The sequence below is a fragment of the Falco naumanni genome, chromosome 10 (genome assembly GCF_017639655.2).
Source record: "Falco naumanni isolate bFalNau1 chromosome 10, bFalNau1.pat, whole genome shotgun sequence".
Taxonomy (NCBI): Eukaryota; Metazoa; Chordata; class Aves; order Falconiformes; family Falconidae; genus Falco; species Falco naumanni.
Genome location: NC_054063.1, coordinates 6,549,327 through 6,571,314, shown reverse-complemented (window position 1 = coordinate 6,571,314; position 21,988 = coordinate 6,549,327). Strand labels below are relative to the sequence as shown.

Sequence of the window (21,988 nt, the reverse complement as noted above, 5' to 3'; positions counted from 1 at the left end):
TTTCTGGACATTTGTTTGATGTGTTGAACAAGAAACATATTGTCTACTTCCCATATTGATAAAATACAGATGTAATAAAGATATTTCTAGTGCTTCATGTGCATCTATCATGATATCGTTTGGCATGCTATCAATGGAAGAAGAAAATACCAAATGACTGAAGTAATTATGCTTCGGTATTACAAGGCAGAATATATATGCTCACAACGGGACTTGTTTTTAGAGAGTAGAGAAGCATTTGAATTGCATTCTTGATGTGGAGATGTTTCTGAAAAAAGCATGCTTTGAAACAGCAAAAAGCATTGCCTGACCTATTTGAAGTCAGAGACTGCAATTTGGCAGTATTAGTAAACATAAGAGGATGTCCTGAAGTTAAACTCTATAATAATAAATTAAAATAGGTATAATAGAATCCTCTTCAACATCAAAATGCAAAGTTAATGACTAAATGAGGCTGAGTTTAGTATTAACATATCAGGTTTATGCATTAATATGAATCAAGATTTCTCGGACTGCCAGGACTTGTATGTTATCAATTTCTGTAAAGATGTAGAACTCTGAAAAGTTAATGTTGTTTATGTTCAGAAGTTGCAAATACATTCCTTTCTAAGGAGATGTCCATCTAAGAAATAAGAGATCAAGTATTTTGTATCTTGTCACATGCAGGCAGAATCTCCAAAGAAACTCTGCAAAATGTTGTTTGTTTATGGTGTTGGGTTTTTTTTTAAGCAAATATATTTATGGTATGGAGATGGTGAAGGTTTTGCTCACAGATTTGTATTTTTAAAAAAGAAGCCAACTTTTTCTGACTGTCAATATTGTGCATTGCAGACTGTGAAAATCAAAAGATCCAATTTTCCAGAGCGATTCAATTGACATTTCCTTTCCACACTCTAGACTTCCAAAATGTTAAGAGTATTGATTAAACATCTGGTATTTTGGTAGGTTTCCCATATCTTTAAAAGAACAGCTCTCAAATGGTTTGGAGACTCCAAAGGCTCAAAAGAGGAGTGTGCTGTTTCTCATTTTAGTGTAATTGAACAGATTTTGGGGGGGAGAAAAACTTACAAAAAGTTTTATATATGTTGTGTTCTAAAGATGTATGTATTTAAATGAAATAAATACTCCAAGTGGCATCTCTTTTCATTTTAGCTTGCCATCCTTTTACTAATTTGCTATGACTAAAAGGGGAAGACGTCTCTGCCATCTATTTGAGGAAACGGCAACAATAATTAAAAATATGTCCACAGTTTGCTGCCATTGCCTAAGTCGTCCCTTAATAGATTAGGTTCATGGCTGTGTAACCATTCTTCTGTCTCTAAGCGTGGCCAATAGTAGATGACTACAAAAATTTAAGAAAAAGGGTTAGTATAGGATCATCCTTTCATTGTTATACCTTCCCAGCTTGTGGGAATCAGTTATACAGGAATGCCCTGAGCCAGAAGTACTGTCTGACTAATTAATGGAGTTATACGCCATGAACTTGTTTAATCTATTTTTGCATGTGTTTATCCTTTTGACCTCCATAACATCCAGTGGCAATGAGTTTCACAATATGATTATGTACTGTATGAAAATGCATTCTGACTTACTTCAAATCTGCAACATGGTTATTTTCTGAGGTGTTTTGTGAAATCATTCCTGTGTTTTGTGAAATAGAAAATAATTGTTTCTTTTTCACTTTCTCCATGTGAATTATGTTACTATATACCTCTCTCATCAGCTGTCTCTTTTCGAAACTAAGAAATTTTTCATAGTCTTTTATGGTAAGGAAAGTGTTTTAGTCTTTCTTGTTGACAACCTTAGTGACCCTCAGTGATCCCTGCGATAGGACCTTCAATTTTCTATGTGTCTATGTATATTTTTAGTCTGTTCTTTTAAATAAGAAGAATTTAGGAGAAAATGAGACAGGTGAGGAATGGAGCAAAAAGGGAAGGCTCTCACAACTTCTACTTTTCATTCTTCTGCAGGGTGATTATTTGTTGCTGCTATTGTTATTATCATCATCATCATCATCATTATTACTTCTTCTTCCAGAAGATAGATTGCTTGCTTATCCCTTCAAATATTTTAATGAGTTAAAAATACAAAATAATAAACAAAAGGTGTATACAACTTGAAACTTTCTGGAATTCTGTGCCATGAGTGGACTAAATTACATTGCTATTGCAGTGAAATTCTTTTTCCAATTAAAACAATGGCATGTTTCAAATTGGCTTCAGTGGGGCCATATCTCACTCTGGGAAATATATACAACATTTCAGTTTCTACCATTGCAAATCAGTTTAGTAAAATTTGGGAGATGTTTAAGTTGCTGATGTGCTACTGCAGCTTTCTTGTCATCACTCAGATTTATCTGTTGTATCTCATGGTTTGGACTGCAGATACTTGTTTGAATTAGATGATGCAATCTAAGCAAGGATCCTCAGAGAAGGAAAATTTGAATTTTCTGTTTGATTTTATTGTGAAAGGAGAATAGTTCTCATCAGAATAAAAAACTTCCGGTCTTAGGTTATACTCTAATAAGTTTTAACCTTATTACCAGTCTTATGTTCTCAGGAAGAGAGGTAAAAGATTCTTCTCTGTAAAAATTCCCTCTCCCCTTGAATGTTTAGCATTCACTTAGCATGCTTTCTTAGCTGTTAAATGTGCAACTTTATTTATGGATGAAAGCCACCACTGCAGTGTTCTTCAGCTGCTCTTAAAGTCTGAGGGCTGAATGAATTTCAAAACTGATACATCTCATATGTATAAGTGCCAAGTCTCAATTTTTAACTCAAGATTCATTTCTCAACAAACCTTTAACCACTCAAACGTCAGCTATCTGGTTTCTATCTCAGTATATAGGTCAGGAAGTAGTAAAAGGACAGGTCAGATACATGAGCTGTGCTGCTCCAGATACAGACTTCTCTCTCTTCTTTTTGGCTCATGTAGCTGAATAGCCAGCAGCGGAAGCAAGTTTCAAGATGGGCAATGAAGGCATGAAATACACATTTAGTCTAAGTTATTCAATAGGATTTTTTTTACTGTCTTTCTAGGTCGACACCATGAAATGTGAGACAAGCAGAAGCTTGAAGAAAATTGGTGACAGCAGGTAATTGTTATATTACTAATGATCTCAGTGTTGCTTAGATGATTAGGAAGACCAGCTATATTAATAAAAGCTAGTTAAAAATATTTACTGTGATAATTTTCCATCCAAAATTATATTTCTGTTGAAATAAAAATGTTCTGTTTCTGCAACAGAAATATCTCGGTTTTACCAGTATTTGTAATATGAAAAGTCAAAGTAAGTAATTATTGGGTTTTCCTGATGAAAATACATCTTTTTGATTTTACACCTTGAATTTCACCTCATTGTGCATATATTTTTAAAGTTTTGTCCATACAATCATACCTTTATGTCCATTACCTTTGTAACTGTTTAATAAATGAACTGTAGTTGCAACTGCAGTAGCAACGTTATCACATGGATAAAAGGTGTCTTGCTGAGTTTGTGGAGAATGGATGATCTGAGACACCAAAAGTATTCCCAGAAAGGCAGGTGTGTCTTTTTAAAGTCTGTGTATTTATTGCTTATTTGTTACAATTTTAGAAGATTTTAAATTCTGCTGAGAGAAAAAGAATCACAGTTTTTATCAGTAGGAGCACACATGTACCATGTACCTTATGTTCTAATGTGGATATACATATTTCTGGGATGCTGCAATATAGCTCACTGCAAAGCTCAAAGGTAACCTGTACCAAAACCCATCATGAAATCAAAGTTTGGAATACTTTGCAAAAGACATTAGTAAAACATCAGTAATTTATGCAGGGTAAAATGAGCATATATTTTAAAGAAGGATAAATTGTTTCTGACAAAAGCAGCGATAGCACTGCTGAAATTGCTCAGGTTAAGTAATTCAGATTTTTTCAGGGTTGATTCCAAAGCTCATTAATTTTTTTCTGTTGTCTCCAGGGAGGCTTGGATTGGGTTCTTAATGAAATGAGACTGAAAGCAAGAGTTCTGGGATAGCAAAGAACTTTCAGCGGAGTTTTGATTTTTGCCTGCTTAATTCCAACTTGTCTTTTCTAGATCCTGAATTCTGGAAAAGGTAAGAGCAAACTAGCATGACTCAGCTTAATAGAGAAAGTGAGAGTGGTTCAGGCAGTTAAAGAGAAATGTGGAATATTACTACTACCAGTGGACTGTTCTCTTGTTCTTTCAATTTCACTCCAAGAACTAAATGGATCCTTCAAAATCTGGCTGGCTACCAAGGACACCATCAAACATCTGTGCACCAGATGCATAGAGCATTATATCCAGCTGTGTTACTGCAGCTACATCTGCAGAACACTGCATATGTCAACTGCCGTGGCCAGCAGGCTTTGGGAATACTATCTATAGGAACTCAAATTTGCAGCAGAAGTAAAAGAAGTGGGTGTTTTGCTTTCAACTTTTTTATTGTCTTTTTCCTTTCTTCATTTCTTAATGAGTTGCTTGTAAGTTTGAATTAATGGAGGGAAATAGCATGTTGGTTGTTTGGTTTTTTTCCACCAGTTGAGACCTGACTTCAAGTTGTGATAAATAAAAGAAAATTAGTTTAATCTCATCCTATATTTTCATTTCCAAGGGTTTCTTTTTTTTTTTCTCTCTTAGAAAATACTATAATGAAAGTATTTTTAGAAATAGTCTTTTCTTACTTTGGAGCTGGTGGAGTTCTGTATGTTGGCTGAGGAAAATTGAGGGGAGCATTTCTTCCAGAGGCCACTAGAGCAAAAATGCAGAAGAATGTGAGAATTCGTTTGACTTGCTAAAGCATACCGTAGGTTTCTCTACCAAATACTCAGAGGCATATTCAGGTTGTCTTGCTACATAAAATAGCAAAGCTGTGCCATTCACTGCAAGAATTATTTCACATATTTCCCTCCTTTCTTTTTCCATTCCCCTCAGGAAGCTGTTACAATTGCCATAAAAGCATGGGAAAACATACTGTACCTGTAGATCTTTGATTTCTCCTTCCTAACAATATAACTCTGCCTTGATAGGGAAAACATTAGCAAGTTAGCAAAAGGAAACAAAAACTTTTTTTTTTTTTTTCCCTCAAAAAGGAGCAGAAGCAGCACTTGGTGGATATACATTAATAATAGTGGCTACTCTTCTGAGCTGGCAACATTCCTTGCGGGTTTTAGGCAAGTCTTTTTCAATTATATTTATAATTCTCACAAACAAAACAAAGTGCTAATTTCACACTACTGAATGCATAAGTCTTTTTCATACTGGTATGTTTGCATATCTAAACTTAGCTGGTTTATTTTTAATTTAAAATGTCTCTTATATTTTTAAGGGTAGAGCTACCTCAACAGTTTCCAACAGTTCCCAATTTCGGTATTATTTTTTTGTCCACAAGAAAAAAGTGCTACAGTAGCAACATTAGAAAAAATTATTGATTTACTTTTTCAGTTTTGTGTTGCTGAATCATTCTATTCAAAGTTCTTTACTTTCAGTAAATATTTATGTTCAATCAACTGTGTTCAAACTTGTAATTTTATTGAACACAACACATCTTCAAAATTTGACCACTTGCAAATATATATTGCTTTTTCAAATTCAGAAGAATTATTTGGGGACCATTTTATACATACAGAGAAAATGCATTCAACAGTTTTAATTGAAACAGTCTAAAACAATGCCACCATATTATGAAAGAAGAGCAAATATTTGCAAGGAAAAATCAAAATAAAACCAAAATGTTTCACTTTATTAATGCCTACTAGAACAGACCATTTATACAGCTGCAAATACTGATTGTTCACTACATCTTACATAAAAGTCCCTTTAGCTTGGATGCAGTGTTTTCTATCATTTTGTTTGAACCATCATGCTCTTTATATCCTGCTTTTCCAGTAGTAATAGCTGGATTTTAGACACATCTTGCCCTGCATATTTGCTTTTTCTGACACTGTCAAGAACAGAACAGTGTTGTGGTAGCAGGAGACATAAACAAGATAATGTACATTTATTTTCTCTAATTTAAATCATAGCCAGTGCTATCTAGGCTCTGAACCTAGTTTGTATCCAGATAATAATGGGAAGCAAGATGAAACATTTTTGTTTCCATGCCAGGCCTTCTAATAGCAAATATTTCTCCTTAGAAGAAATGTTTTTCTAACTTACTGGATGCTTTCTGTTAAAAAATGGGGGTTCCCCTCTGGTAGTAACTCATATTAAAGCTACTAGCTGGTTTCTCTGCTGGTTTGTATGCTAACTTGTCTAGAACCAGAATATACAATACAAATTGTGATTCACAGCATGAGTCTGCTGATGTGGATAAAGTGACTCATACATTAAGGAGATGGCAGGATCAACTCCATTGATATGATCTAGAATTAAATTGTATGATGTTCTTGGTTAAATAGTATAAAGTTGTTAAGGTAAATTTTAATTTAAGGGAGAAAAGGAGCTGATACTGTTAGTCACCATATTTCTAATTTGTTGACAGTAGTGAAAACTTAATTTTTATATTTCACTTTTAAATGATACTCAAGAAACAAAAAATACTCCACTAATTAAAACATACTCCAGATCTTATGCAAAATACATCTGAGATAAAATTACTCTAGTTGAAATGTGGGAAGACAGAATTTTATTGCAATATTAGAGTGTTCTCACTAGAGTTCTAAACTACCTATAGACTTCCAGAACATTTTGGTATTGCTTTAAAATTTTATCGCTGTATTGTTGAAGTCAGCCATATCAGTCACAGTAGCATTTTGTTTAGGGTGGGTTTTATTTCTCCTCTCTTCTTTGACTTCTGCAAGAATGGTGCGAAAGTTTATTGCTGACAAACGCTGGTCATATGATATGATAGGTGCCTAGGACCCGTACACTACCACGCTTTAAGTAAAAACATATTTGTAGAACTCTGGAATTAATGTCCACCATCAGATGTGAAAGAGTGCTCGAGACAGAGTTACTATTGAAAGAACAGGTGGGCAGATTTGAATAAACGGAGAAAATCAGGATGAGATGGAAGGTTACAAAAAGAAATTACATAGAAGTCCTGATGTTCTGAAAAGTAGTGTATCTCCAGAAAATGTATAAAGACACCTGGAAAGAATTGGAAAGAAAAAACCCTCTGACAGCTGCAGTGAATATTACAGATCATAAGGAGCATTAACAATGCTAGGTACAGCTGGAGATACATGGAAAACAAAATAGTATAAGAAACTCTTTTCACAGATTGCAAAGTAGACAAAAGAAAGCCTGAAACAGTTAACTGCTCAGAGGAGGCTGTAATCGCAGTATTATTGTTCTCTATTCTACATTAAAAACTATTTTCATATAATGCTTTTAAAAAAATCCTTGCTCATTCCAAAACTTAAGTTTGAAAGTATTTAATAGGTGTTAGAAATTTTTGTGTGTTACTCTATAATTGCTATCATAAATAAAAAGTACCTTGGAGTCAAAACAACTCCTGTACCCAATTTTGATTACTCGGTGATAATTCTTAGATTTACGTTGCTAGTACAGCCTTGCCTGGATTTTCAGGTTGGTGATGTTTGTTACTATTGTAATCTCATCAGATAGGTCATCCAGAACTTTATTGATAAGCAAAGGTGAATATGAAAGGTGTCTTCAAGGCTTTAGGCATGGTACCTGAAGTACCTATGATAAACTAGCCTTCTCTTAATATTTTTCTTAATTCTGTTTGTATATGTCAACAGGCAAATCTGAACCCATTTAGAGAGGTAAAATTTTCATTAAAATCACCATCTTGAGCGATAAGCAGCCAGTGGGAAGAGAACAGGCTCTCATATCAGCAATGCCATATGGAGGTCAAATAAAGTAGATGTTAAACCAGTGAGGTAAACAATCAATGCATGTATAGGCCTGGCTTTGTTCCTTTCACTGTTCACAGAACTTGGCTCTGGACATGATTCCAAGTCCTCCTGATGCTGATTACTTATTTTTCTGACTTCCATTGTCCTGTATCAAATGTAAATTGAACTCCTGGAAGGTCCTTCCTTTTGTCACTTTGTGCTGTAGAAGCAGGGTTTTATTCCCACCCCTTTTGAAACTCAGGAGTGGTCTATGCTTAGTAGAAATACTTAAGTGCTGTGAAAAGTATTCATTGATTATGATGCGCTAACCAGTTTCTCAAGAGGAATTGTTATAGCTTTCCTGTCATCTTACATTGAAAGAGAAGGCAGGGGTTTAGGAAAACATCACTGACTTCCTTGAGAACAATTGTGACCAGTCTCCAGAATATTTGTTTGCATTTTTATGCAGCAGCTTTGTCCACCTAGAGCAGCGGTAGCTGCTTTTCCCCCCTCTTTACCTACTTCCCCTTTGGAACACCAATGTTGCAAAGTTTTAAACTACTAACGTATTTTTCATCTTTTCCTTGAAAGATTCTAAAACAATTATCTTCCTCAAGTCAGTATGCTCTCACAACTTTGCTAATGGCCACAGTGGTAAAATTTTATAATCCAAACTACTTGTAGATAGAATCTAAATGTTTTTCAGAATTATGTAACAGTTTTAAATTATCTAGTGTGTGGATGCTGCCATTTGTCCAGGACACACTTCCTTTGAAGGGAGACAGAAAGAAATATTTAGAAGTCATAACAAGAGATCAGAATGAATCTTACCTAGATTTCTATTAAGATACCCAAACTTGCAGCAAAATGGTTGTGAGGAGGAATTTTCACCCAAGAATCTTGCTTAGCTATTCCTTAAAAATAGTTATTAGTCATTGTTTCCAAGTTACCTTGTGGTACTGTAAATTCTCTTGTGTTTTCTGTATCCATGGATATTCTGTGCCATGTTTTCTTCTTCAGATTTGCAGGCATCTTAATCATCTTCTTGGGACTGGAAGGGGATTCGTGGTGTTTCACATAATTTTCATTCTTCCTGTTCACATGTGAAATATCCATATTGAAGGAAGGAGTCATAAATCTGATATATTGACAGGATTTTTTTCAGAGCAAGGGAATGTCTAGGTCATCGTAGTTTAAATCTTTGTAGTAACCCCTTGATTTTCATAGCTGGGACTGATACAACATTGACATTTACTTATTATTTTTTCTGATAGAATTACTAAAAGGTGCTCTGCTAGCTTCAGATGTGAAGAGATGGAATTTGAAATCCCAGAGACCTTCTAGTGCTTACATTTTCTGACCTGTCATTTCCCTAAGGCCTTCTATGACTATATAATTTACTTTTTAAAAAAATGAGAACAAGTTTCATGATATTTCTGTTTCTTTTTGCAAGGTAAGTTTCACGTGACCAAGCAGAGAAATTTTTATATAGAAGTAGTTATAATCTACATCTTCCAAATTAAAACCTATCTTAAAATTTAATAAAAATACTACAATCATACATTTCTCATTATTGCACTTTTCCAGCTGTAGAACTATTAGTCAGGCTGCTAAGTCATGAATAATGCTTCTTTGCTTTTATTTCTACTTGTAGCTTGTTCACAGTGTCATGAACATATTTAATTTCATTTTCTTTCCTGTTCTGGTAATCTGAGCCCTGCAAATATAATAAATAGAGGTATACTGTGTCTTACATGCCAGTGTCAAAGGACAGTGTAAACAATGCATGGTGCTATTACTATAACCCTCATTCTGCTATGGGGCACAACATTGAATGTAGTGGGATTATGCAAATAGTTCAAGCTAGCCGTGTTCTTTCTAAACTGCTTTTAAAGGTAGTCATTCTACCACATTCAGATTTTTACAAGTGGTTTCTGATATTAAACAACTGTCTTTTCTAACAGTCTGCATACAGTGTTTTATATAATCACTGTTAGAAGTCACTTAGCAGAAGTTCTTTTTGTCTTAATGCATTAGTGTCATCCTGCTGTAAGCATGGGAGTTCTATTTTAAATTGTGGTTTCCCCTTATCTTTTCTGCTTTTATTTTGGGCTGTGCCATAGCACTGTGATCTGCTATGATTAACAGCATGCCCTTGTAATTCAACATTCTCACTATATGTATGATATTTTCCTTTTAACACGTTTCATGGAAGGGCAAGTTCTACTTTGTAGAGAGCATCACTTCTTCAGAACTGGAAAATTAATGTATTTGGTCAAAGGTTCCAAGGTCTCCAATCAAGGGCAGATAATTTCTTAGCATGTGAATCTTCTTGTCACAAAGATTTCAAGTTGTGGATTATTGTTATGCTTCATTCTATTTCATTTATGTATTTAGTTTTACTCTGTTTTTCTTAAAAATGAACAGAGAATAAATAAAATATTTAATATCAGAGAAATAGAAATGAAACTCAACATATTCTGCCATCTTAAAGCAATTGCAAATTGTTCCCTTGCAGCCTAGCAGAGACCAGATGTCATTTCTCTCTAATGAAAGCTAGACACACTAGCTGGTGTGATGTGTTGATTGTTTCAATGAAGTTCTTGACGGATTTAAAAAGAGATAGCCACGAGGATAGTGAAGTCATGGCACAATCATTTAGCTTAAGCAGTTCCTCTTTCTCCTCAGTTGCTTCAGTACCGTGTTTTTAATTTCTCTTCTAATCTAGGTCAATTCCCTCATCCACCTCAAAGCAGTCCCAAAAAGAGTTTTAGCACCACAGCTCAGACATGGAATAGTTGTATAAAACCTGTTGTGCATAGGCACTCTTTCAGCTGTGTTTGGTACCATTAGCTTTGCAGTGTCAAACTGTGTCCTCAGCTGTGAAGGCTATATGAGCAAATGTGAAATTAATTGTGTAGATTGGAAATACGAGAAACACAGGACTGATTTTTCAGGAAATCAAGAAATAATGTCTTTTGTATGCAGATCAATGTAATTTTAAAGTAAGTTAAATAAATTGGCATTTTTTTTTAATCTTGCATAATTGTTTCAGTGCTATTTGAACGGGCCTTCTAACATTAACTACATATATTATTCTAACAATAATTCCAATTTAAACGTGCAACTAATGCTCAAGGCAGAAGCATATGTGGTCTGAAAAAGAGCAATACTTACTAAGCAAAATGACCGGGTCCTCTGGTGGAAAATGCAATACCACTGCAACTAGTGAGGTACAGAACTTGTATTCTGAGAAAATTCCAACTTTTGTCTTCTCTTTTAGCTATGTATTTGAATAAAAATATAAAAAAGTGTATCAGAATGACAAAGTATTTTGGTTGAGAAATCATTCAATTCATGTTACTGTACTATATCAAAATAGCATTAACATCCAATTTTATTTCTGTTGGCCCTATAATTCAGTTAAGACATCAAAGACTTCATTTCTATTACTAGACCAACTTTTGCGAATCACATGTTCTGAATATATGTCTTCCAAGCCGTGCCTTGATATGAATGATCTGAGAGAGGGAGCACGGTTTCCTAAGCACTTATACACAATGAAAATTTGCTATCCTGATAGTTCTGCAAAACTGATCCAATTCTGAAGTTGAACAAAGTGTTACAGACCAAAGCACTGCCTTCTTCAACCCTTTGATTAATGTGCATTTCTAAAAATATGGTTTGAAATTGAGCTAATTTTTTTCCTTTTCTTAATAAGCAATGCATATAAACATCAGTTATTTGCAGGACTGTAAACATCAGGATCCATTTTAATGATTACAGTTCAGTTTTCTACCTCATTAGAATCTAGTCAGCTAGGAATATTTCTGATTTCTCTGTGGATTGCAAATCTCTCGTATACATAGGCTTTGAAAACGGTCTTGCCTGTGTTTTCAGTTGCTGTCCAGGCATTTTCTGTAGCTGCTGCCCAGATGGTTGCAAATCCTTGCTATGAATTAGAATTTTGTTACAACTCTCAGCATAATGTTTCTGATCCACCGTAGCAAGGATTAGGTCCTCTGGACTAGTTTTACTATGTGATGATCACTTTTCCCCGTAGACTTCTCAGAGGTAATACTCATTTTCTTTCTATAATTTGTTTTTCTACCTGACCCAAGCTATCCAATGAACTAGTCCTGTCTCCTGGTACTTTCTCAAATATCAGACTAGATGTTTCATGGTTCTAAGAACATACTACTTCACTGTAGGGGCTGGAGAAAGTTAGAGTTGCCTGCCAAATCTATTTAAAGTTTTCTAAGTGAAGTCCTTTTTCTCACTGTTTTGACTTTTTCCTCCTTATCTTACAAAAGTAGATCTGCAATTGGCAATTACCAAAATGTCATCAGAATTGGTAAATACTCTGTTAGAAAATTTTGGTGATCTTGTTACTAGTTTTTGTCATGAGCTGTGTGGCAGTGGTGTGCTTTTTTGTTCTTAGTCTTTTTTTCTTTGGGCTTTTTCATTTCTCACTTGCTCTTCTCAGAGTGCTCTTGTGTTTGCTTTGTGCTAAGGACTGGTCTTAAGGAATCTTGATGTTGCATGATTATTTGCGGCTTGGCTTTCTCTATATAGGCTTGCGTTCCATTCAAGCCACTAAACTAACTGGCAGCTAGCTTCTCTCTGGGTTTTCACATACTGCTGGGAGGCAGAAAAACCAGTTTTATCCAGACAGCACTGTGAGAATGCGTTGCATGAAATTACTTACCCAGTCTGCTTGCAAAAAGATTTACATTTCTTGTAAACATATGCATTGTCTATTAAAGGCATTTCTAGGACTTAAAAATACTATATTGTTTGAGAGAATAGATTGCTATGTGGCACCACAAACAGTAGGTCTATTCAAAAAAGTCAGGTTTGAATGTGTTACTGTTTTGAAGTACTTAAATGGATAAAGTGGCATATATTTTACTACAGGAAATCAGAATAAATAGGTTAAATTGAGCAGTCATAATAATCTAGAAATGGAAAGTAAAATGTTTTCTATAGATACTCTTCAGAGTCTTCATACGGATATTTTTTTACTTCACAGTAAATATCATTAAGCTGCTAGTAGCTGCAAATCTTGTATGTGAGAACACAAGATAACTGCTTTTCCCCATCAGTGAAGGCATGTTTGCATTTTTGTTTAATAACAACTTTGATCCTTCTACTGTTGGCAATGGTCATTGAGAAATCCTGACATAAAGAAGGTATCTGCAAGATAAAGTTCTACAAGAGATGATTAGCAGCACTTAAGTTTTCTTTTTGTTGAAAGGAAGAATCCCTGATTGAACAGTGCATTGAATGATATGACAAGCAAGTACTTGATCCCTGTCCAGCTGGAAAGGAATTGTATTCATCAGCAGCTTTTTAGCTAAGGATGTCTTTATATTTTCACTCTTTGTTTGAGTCTCTCCAGATCCTCCCTTTACTTCATGTCAGCACTATATAGTAGGTATGCCAAGTGGTTTTGAAATTTAAATTACAGTCTCTTTTTCAGATGTTATTGGAAAGAACATGTAATTTATAACCACGTGTTAGGAGTACAGGATGTTCATGGTTCACTGCCAATTCTTCTTTTGTAAAGTTAATAAAACTTTCATAAAACACTTATACACTTGTATATTTCATGGTAAAGATTTTTTTATCTCATAGGCTAATGTAAAGATTTATTAAAAACATTTTTTTGTTAAGAGGAGTGTCAATAGTTTGCAGCTGAGTGTAATTTTGAATTCCCAGTAGATGACAGTCTGACTGAAAATGACACTAACAGCTTTGTTGATTTAGCACTAAAAATAAAGGATTCTTTCAAATGATATAAAGCTCTAATACCCTGAGTGTGCTGAAATACACTTGAGACCCTTAAGTAGAGTTTCAGCGAAATGTTCGCCAGCTCTATGGATTCCGGTGAACAAGCGTTAGCATGCTTGCTGGCACTGACCCATTGGGCTCCCACCTCAAAATTAATGTGAAAGATTGGGATACTGCACTATGAGAATCTGATATGTCTAAATATGGGAACCATCAGAGCTTTGGATAATGTCATGGAATAGACTTCGAGTAAGACCGTGTGACATCATTGTGACTAAGTTTTTTCTTTTTTCCTTTCCCCCTCAAAAATTGAGCACTTGAAATATTTAATTCAGTAGCAACCCAAAACTACTACCATCTGATAGCTATGAAGAGGTATGTGAAAAGAGTTGATGGTTTTATGCCAGCTTCTGCAGGATGGTTGTTCACTCTCTTTTTGTGATGTGATAATTGATAGCTTTGCTGGCGATCTTGGCAAAGAAGCTGAGGATTAAATAGCCGGAGAGATGGAACTTTCCTAGTCTCCTAAGTGAGAAACAGACATGCTGGCCAGGCAACATGGAAGAGTCTGTAGTGCTCCTGCTGTGCCGTACTGTACTTTACATAAATACTGCAAAAGGTTTTCTTCCATCTTTCAATGGTTTTTATTCAAACTAAGAATCTGTAGAGCTATATACGGTGCATCTTTGTCTGATTTTAACCTATTTTTCACTTGTATTCTGGAACAGATCAGGTAATTTAGTGACAAAAATATTTTCCACAACTTCACAGCCACCTATCCTAGGCATCTGCATCAGTGTAAAGGAGGTACAAAGCTCTACACTTCCATGAGTAATTGCCCAAAGGAAAGTGAGGATGGGTCTCTGGTGTAGACATAACATCAGTGTTGGTAACAAGTGAGAGAGAGCACAGATAATTTGTTACTTTATAGGATCAAATTTTTTACCCTCTGTTTTTGTGGGAAATCTGCAAATAAAATACTTTTTTTTTTTTTTTAAGCTCCTACTTAAACAAATAAATCATTATTTATTCTCAGCCTGCCAACATCTGCTATTTCATCCATATGTTGTGACTACTGCAGTACATTTTTACTGTCTTTAGTGTTTTTCTTCAAACAATTCACTCCTGATCCACAAGTGGCTAAACTTGGAGAACAGAAGGGTTACATTTACAGACCTGTAAATGGCAGTAATAATAATATCTATAACTGGTGGTTTGAGCTATGAAAACAGTAGCACTAGAGTGCTGTAGGAAGCAGAGCGATATCTAGGAAAAACTAAGGATTTGATGTATTTTTCCATTTTATCTTGCCTACGTGATAAAATAGGAAAGTAGATCCTTAGAGAATCAATTAGTGTGCATAGAACTAAGGAGGTAATTATATAGAGAGAGTTAAAGACAAAATGGTTGAAAACTGAATGTGTTTATAAGAAAATGTTGAATGGCTGCTAATTCTTGACCTAGATCGTACAGTGGTCACAAATTTGATTTAACTCAGGTTTTTAAGGCATATTAAATCCAGTTTATATAATGTAGCAGCTTTTGAAGCCAGTTGACCTCCCAGTACAATGTGTGGGATGTAAATACCCAAATTACAAGAACATAAGCTGCATGTCTGAATATAGGTTGGCAAAGTAACTGTATCGTGCATTTCCTCCTGCAAGTGTGGCTTTCCAGATTCAGAAAAAAATGGGAGAGGATCTTCTCAGATGTTCTAAGGGTATAACCTATCCTTACAGGCTTTGTATCACTAAGCAAAGAGCATTCTGAAACAATTTTAATCCTATGTAAATGTAGCGTAATAAACTCAAAGTTTTGAGGTTTGGGAAGCAATATCATTAATTGATCAAGAAAAATGTGGCTATTCTCTGCAAGGAGCTCTGTTGTGCTAATTGTGTTCTCATAGTGCAGTAATCCTATTCATTTTGAATATCAAATGAAAAGCATAGGATATTTCTCCTTAAGCGGTGATTGGAGTGCAAGGCTTGTTTGACACCCTTTGCTTAGTGAGGCTTGTAGGATAAGACAATACACTTCATTAAATCACTTAAGAAAGCCTGAAAAAGAGAGTAGCTTTCAGACACACAAGCTCTTCAAAAGGCTTCTTTTAAATGAATCATTCCAGATCCGGCTGTGAGCTGAGCACCACATTTTTCTATCACAGTAAATTCTGTCCTTCTAGACTTCCAATAGGCTAAATGTGTCTGGGGTATCTTTTGAATTTTTGAACCAATTCCATCAGCTTTTCAAAAATACATTTGCTAGGGAAGTCTGCTCTCTTATATGAACATGGATCTGCAGAGGAAATAGAATGACTCTGGTACCATTACTGTTAATCTCCCTTAATACAATTAGAAAGCAGGCATAACCTGTGCTAAAAAGCTTGGGAAAAAAGTGAAGTATCTATGACAGTCTTTAATCCCTCCTAACTGGAAAGAAACAGTTCTTATTTTTATGTGCAGTTATTTTATTCTGTGTTAAATTTCCAAATGCTTAACCTATTTGACCATATTTTTAATATAACACTCTTGAAACATTATAATCTCTAGAAAACTATCATTAATGTCTTTGTCTTAGATTATTAGTCTTCTGTAGATACAAACAAAAGTGGAAACAAAGAAAAGATACATTACAAACTAGTGACTAGAACTGAGTATAAAAAAGGAGCCATTTGCATTTCCCTCTGTTTTTCGTTCTACTATAATAATGAAAGATTAAAAGATATAAAAGTGTATCAGCTGGTTTGTGCATGGGATAGATCTGCTTCAATAGTGTCTTGTGAATAATGAAGTATAAGCTATGATAGCTGCAATCTCATGACTACATTACTAAACTCTGTGAGGGAGTGGGCCTTACAGTGACAAAGGCTCTACGCTACATTTTCTCTTTGTGATATGCACAGACCAGTTGTTGCCCACACACACTGTGATAAACCTGCACTTGAGCAAGAGACACCTGCTTTCTGCAGTGGTGGTTTCACTGTTCATAAGGGGCCAGGTAAGCCAAGGGCTACCCTCCTGCAGCCTTCATTGAAGAATTCCTTGTCATCTTTATCTCATTCCATCTTGATTGCTGGAGCTCTTTTGAAAGTGATCTGCCACTGGTGGAGCATTGATGCTTCTCATCCTTGATGCTACATTTTGCAACAGCACCTCAGACCCAGCCCTGGAGAAGACTGCATGCTATACTACTTTCATGTAGTGGTAGCCTCTTCCCAACTGATGGTCTTTTCTCTGGATGAATAAAAGACCATTATCTGCTAACAAAACAGTAGGACTTTATAAAAACTAAAGGATAAAGCAAACACATTAGACTTAATGCTTTCAATGGTGTAAACTTTTTTGTGCTAGTACAGACTTAGTTAAATATTCACCAAAAATATCTTAAGGTGTTTTGAATATTTTTTTTTTGTTATAAAACATACGTTGGAAGATTAAAGCATGTACAGAACATTCCTCCCTCTCATTCATGTCAAAATGAAATTGATAATTGCCAGTTTTCAACCAGCTCAAAAGATGCTTTCACAGCCTTCCCTTTGCAGGAGATTACTTATTGTTGCCTTTGATGTTGACATTATTTAATAGAGATCTTTTTTTCTTTATGAATTGTTTCAACTTGCTCATGCTGTCTTCAATTTAATGAAGCTTTTGAGAAGGAAACCGTAAACAAATGAGATAGGATGGTTTAGGAAGAATGTGAATTGTATTCTTTAGCAAGAATTGTTTATGATGATGGTTTCATAATATGTAAAACATATGGACCACCAGAAATTAAAATGTCAGACTTTAGGTCTTTGATTTATTATTTCATATAATTTACATTTTATTCACTTTTTTTTTCCCTCTTCCTTTTTAATATTTCACTACTTGTAGCAATAGTATAGATCTGAACAAGATATATTCCTGTTACAGGACTCTGCAATTCAGTGAAACACATCAAAAATGCTGAAAGCAAGCTACCAAATGTCATGATTTTATAGCTTACTAGGGATCTGAGAGTGTTACAATTGAAAGAGACAATAAAACTTCTTTAGCTTTTCTTGTGATCTCCTTTAAAAAAATGTATTAGTAGGTCCATCCACAATACAGTTTTCCTAAGTCTGTTTTTCTGAGTCTGTTTACAGTGCTTATTTACACTTGCATAATCTGTGTAAAAGCTGGTTTCTCACCTAAGAGTCACTCAGAATCACCAGACTTTATTGCAAGATAACCAGCACCAAATTGGTTTTCAGTATTTTGTCTTAGCTACTGAAATAATAAATCCAGTTGTCTGCTTTTTAATTATGAGTTCACATAAACATAGACTATGTAACTATAAAGTGACTGCTTACCGCCCTCTTCATTTAACTTTCACATTTTGCATTCTGAGTAGAGAAAAACAGTACACAACCAGTGCAAGGTACAATCATGTCGTATGAAGCCTGTTTTAATAATAATGCCAATACAAAATAGTGGGATTCGGAAGATTGAATTTGCATCATGTCTGTTTGCCTCTGAGAGCTTGGTTTCTCCTGAGTTTACCTGAATTTTAAAATTCTTGGAAAATCAAAATGTGTGTTGCTTAGTTTGCTCTACACCTGTAGACATTTTGCTAATTAGCTACATAAAATTCAGATCAGGTGTTGACTAACACGAGTTAATTTGCTGCCCAACAACAACAACAAAAAAGCTAGTGTGGAATTCTCATCAGGGAAAATGGGAAAGGAAAAAAGTTGAGTTAATCTTTGAGTCTGCTTTCAGCACACCTCTGCTGTACAAGTGAATGGGAGATCAAACATGAAAAGATTTGTGTGCTGTACCATGCTATAGGAATCCAATACACCAAGAATCATTTGTAAGTGAAAATAGGAAATCTGCCAAGAACATCATAATTAAGTAGAAATTATAAATGAGAAATTCACAAATGTAGTTTGCTTAATTTTCCTGGAGTGCCAGACTTCAGCTGAAGACGTCATTGAGCTGTCAGTCCAAATTCCACCTATCCAGCATAGTAGACTTTTGAGGGGTATGGTAGCCAAGTAGAACATTGTTATTATTGCATAATAGTGTATTTTTCTGGGTGTGGGTTTATGAAATTTACCTTTTCCTGAGTATTTCATAACCATTGTGATTATTGGTCTGTCTAGAGCTGAGTTTTGACTTTTGATTATGAGATTATTCTATTTTAGGAGATTTCTGTAAACAAATCAGTTGTGATGGGCATTATTGTTTTCCTGTGTTATTTTTTAGAAGAATTAATTCTTCCCTCATTTTAAATTAATGTTTTTATGGAAAATGGAATTTTGTTGCTTTAAGATATATGTCTTCATTTATATAATTTAATGTGGCCTGAGGTGGTCTGTATACAACACAAAACATTAGGGTTGCAGTAGGATTGCTTAGAAATTTTTTGTGATATTAATTGAAATAATTCATACCTGTGAATGTAGTTATACTGCTGACATACAGGTTTTCCTTCCGGTGTAGCATGAGGCTAGACTGATAAAAGCATATGTACAGAAATATGCCTATATGTTGAAGAAGAGGGGGTTTACACCATTTTATTACATCAGAATCACTAGGCTATTCAAGTTCTGTGTGTAGAGAAAGCCACAGATAAATAATAAGATTCAAGGCACACTGTGTCTTAAAGCGAGTAGCTGATAAATGGAGGAGTAACTGAAATCAGTGGAATTTTAGCTGAAACCTTGGAGCAGATTAAATTGTAATGCTGCCTTTTTAAAATATTTTTTTTTAGTTGTGCTTCTATATTGTTTGGGCTGAAGAGGCTTTGTTGTTTTTACTTTAATAGCTGGCAAACCAGTAACGTTAACTTGCTCACAAAGCTATTAGTAAGGTCCTTCTGTATGTTTTGGAATGACACCTGTGACTACAACTTCTTAGTGTATCCTCTGTGTGTTTGTATGTTGTCTGTGTGTTCAGGTATGTCTTAATTGCCAGTTGAGTTGTGGGGGTGGTATGACAATTTCAACGAAGAGGAGCAAAGGCTAAAAATCTGTTTCAGGTGGCATCCACCTAAGGGCTGCTTCTGCTCCTTCTTTTGCTCTCAGTTATGTCACTCTTTCAATAAAGATAACACATTGTTTGAAAACATTCTACACCTTTGAAAGAAATCTAAATATTGAAGCTTCTGGATGTGAGTTATTTAGGGACCTAGTCGGCTCTGTTCTGCCGTGTATAATCCTTCATTACTGTCACTCCACCCTACTTAAGCTACCCACCCAGTCTTAATTTTGTGTCTTTCATTTGTTCCATACTGTAAATACTCTTTTTAATGCTTCCTGTGACTTTCTATTGTGCATTAAATATACTTTGAAAGCCTTAAAAGAAATATTTTACTGTGGCATTTTAACTTAGGTTTGTGAGACTTTTGCTTTTTTTTCCATAATGTGATACATTGCTGGGACTGAAGGATATTTTTATATGTAAAACCAGAATGCCTAGTGTCTTTAATATTATGAAATGTGTTGACAAGATGCTCCAGCAGATTCCTTAATAGTAGCAAAATTATTTTCAACACAAAGCAGGACTCTGGATTCACTTCTCCTTTCTCTAGGTATCTGTGTTTATTGTTCTTCCAGGCTATTGCTCCTCATTATTTTTTTCCAATATTATTCCTTTAATCTCTGTTCTCCCTCCCATGATAATTAGCTCCCTTCTCTCTGACTCAGCTCACTAGGCAGCACCAGAGCCTAGATCAGCGTTATATCAGTTAATAAAAATAATAGTGAGCATTTGGCATGCTCAAGAAAACAGGTCTGTGCAAGTGGCTTTGCCTGATTGTGGGCTAACAAAAAAATGGAGAACTATCTTTCAGGAGTAACTATAGAGTAGCTTTTCTCTTGCGTAATAGCCTAGGTAATGTCAACTACACTAGGACTGGGAACTCTACATATGCTCTATTTGAAATGTCTCGTATGGTAGTAGGAGAATAACATTTGTAGAAGGCCCAGCTGCCTGTCAGGAAAGATAAAGCAAGGTATCACATGCTTAATTCTTATTCCTGCAGCCTGTGCTGACTAAAATCTGATCTCCGCTGCTCTGAACCATCATATTAGATCATATTATGTCATATGCAAAATATCTGTCATTCCAAACAAGGATGGCAATGCTTTTCAATATTTTAACAGTGGTTCAACACGATACAGCCTTTCAGTACCTAAAGGGGCCTACAAGAAAGCTGGAGAGGGACTTTTTACAAGGGCATGTAGCGATAGGACAAGGGGTGGTGGCTTTAAATTGAAAGAGGGCAGATTTAGATTAGATATTAGGAAGAAAATATTCACTGTGAGGGTGGTGAGACACTGGAACAGGTTGCCCAGAAAAGCCCTTGATGCCCCATCCCTAGCAGTGCCCAAGGCCAGGCTGGACGCGGCTTTGAGCAACCTGGGCTGGTGGCACGTGTCCCTGCCTGTGGCAGGGGGGTGGAACTAGGTGATCTTTAGAGTCCCTTCCAACCCAACCCAGTCTGTGATTCTGTGATAGAATCACCTTTGCATGTGAACCATTTGCATGCATCCATTTGGCCACTCAGCTGCAGCTGAATATAGTCAGGCTCTCATAATGTCTTGCTTTGGTGTGTGGGTCAGAGTAAGTCTTTCAGTGCTCTTCTGCGACTCTGCTTTGGTATATCTCAGTGTGAACCTTGGCATAAAAAAAATCTCACTGTGGCTTTAAATCCAAGAAAGTTGGTTTCTTCAGCACCAGTGACCAAGGAGAGAAGTGATTATATGTGGCTTGGACTTATTTCTATTCAGAAATAAACATATAATTAGGACATAATTATGGCTATGAAATAATTTTATATAAGGAAGATGTAACTGTAGATTTTGGATAACTGTCGATACATTAAAAATCTTATTTACACGTGGCTCTGTTCAGATTTTAAAAACAGCTCTTTATAGGAGGAATTAACCGGTACAGAACTATCCTTCCTGATGGTTTAAGGCTTTTTAATTATCTGCTAATGTTTCAGTGACAGATCTTTTTGTTCTGTCCCTGTTGCCGCAGAGTCTGGATGACATTTTCCTGAGTAAGAATTGTATCAGTCATCCATGCTATCAGAATGGAAAAGTGCTTAAGTCCACTAGCCACAGGTATTGACGTTAATATCAAAGAAATACTTAGTCTCTTTTCTGGGTGTGGTACAAGGAAATGTCAGGTACACTTTCCTGAGAAACAAGGCCTTTCAAGCTGCCAGAAGGAATGATTTTTGGAACTGGACAGCTGATATTCCTGTATAATTGGCACATGGTTCCAAGCTGCATGGGCAAAACCGCCTTGGTTAGACACTATCCCGCTTTCCAAGTTGTTCTTGCACCTGATGACTCCTGAAGTAAAAGGACTGGTCAGTAACTCCTCTGCTGAAGACATTTAGGCCCCTTGCTGTC

The 21,988-nt window shown here is 35.5% G+C and overlaps 1 long non-coding RNA gene across 2 annotated transcripts in view; it reads left to right on the top strand.

Moving 5' to 3' along the window:
- Positions 1–2,997: 2,997 nt before the first annotated feature.
- Positions 2,998–21,988, top strand: part of LOC121094983 — a 164,859-nt gene continuing 145,868 nt past the window's right edge. For both annotated transcript variants that reach the window (XR_005829972.1, XR_005829971.1), the window contains exon 1: positions 2,998–3,094. This is a non-coding gene — a long non-coding RNA (uncharacterized LOC121094983). The remainder of the gene's footprint in view (positions 3,095–21,988) is intronic.